We start from the raw sequence: 1,116 nt of genomic DNA, 5'->3' as shown, positions 1-1,116 counted from the left end.
AGGCGAGTCCACAGCCTTTCCAGTACAGGGCTGGTGATGTGGTATTTGGCAAAGTAAGTGCTATCGGTACTTGCCAACACACATTGGTGAACTCCCAGAGGGAACGGAGAAGCCTCCAGCAAAGGACTATCCTGTTTTTTTCTTTGGCACACACGAAACTGCATTTCTGGTCCCAAATATCTTTTCCTATATAATGAATAAAAAGACAAGTTGGGAAAATCCAAGAAACAAAAAGTATTTAATGGAGCATTGGGGGAAGTCGAAAATAACCACGAAAACCGAGCACAACCTGCGCCCATCAGCATTCCCTCTATCCCCCGTGTGAGACAGCCTGTTTGGGGTGACCAAGGATAAGAAACGATGTCCAGGAAAGTGTGATCCTGCATGGCGAGTCCACGGCCTCGCCAATACAGGGCTGATGATGTGGTATTTGGCAAACTAAGTGCTATCGGCAGTTGACAACACACAGTGGTGAACTACCAGAGGGAGCGGAGAAGCCTCCAGCAAAGGACTATACTGTTTGCATACAGACCCTAGGAAATTGGAGGATGAAACAAGGCTGTGAAAAGATAAGATGCCTCCATGGGTCCGTTGCTCAGAAAAGAAATACATTTTGAGAGGATTCGGAAGATGGCGGCGGTATAGGCAGACGCGTCCCAGGTCGTGTCCCTGAGCAAATGGAGTGAGCAGCTGAAACTAGTAACATCCACCCCGAATTGGCGAAATTCCTCAGCTGGCGAGACGTTTTGCAGCCGGGAAGAGCAGAACTCCCCTGGAAAGTGCCTGGTACATGGTGCCTTGTTGTGTTGTATTTTGTGCCTTTAAATCAACACAGCAGATCCAAGCAACAGCAACCTCCTGAGCACCATACCCTCTGTTGAGGAACAGCAGCTGTACGTGAAACCTCGCCCCACCAGCCAGAAGAGCCACCACAGCTGTGAACAGCACCCACCAGAGGAGCTGCTGCCAACAGAAGAGCAGCTGCTACCACAACCGCCCGAAGAGCAACCGCAGACCAAGGAGTCACTGCCACCAAGGGGGCAGCCACTGAACGACTCAACGTCTAGATATGTCAGTGAGATCAAACATGGGTAGACAAAGAAACCCCCAAAGGAA

Source organism: Myotis myotis, unplaced genomic scaffold, assembly GCF_014108235.1.
Source record: "Myotis myotis isolate mMyoMyo1 unplaced genomic scaffold, mMyoMyo1.p scaffold_m19_p_4, whole genome shotgun sequence".
In the NCBI taxonomy this organism is placed as follows: Eukaryota; Metazoa; Chordata; class Mammalia; order Chiroptera; family Vespertilionidae; genus Myotis; species Myotis myotis.
Note: the sequence above shows the minus strand (reverse complement) of the source record.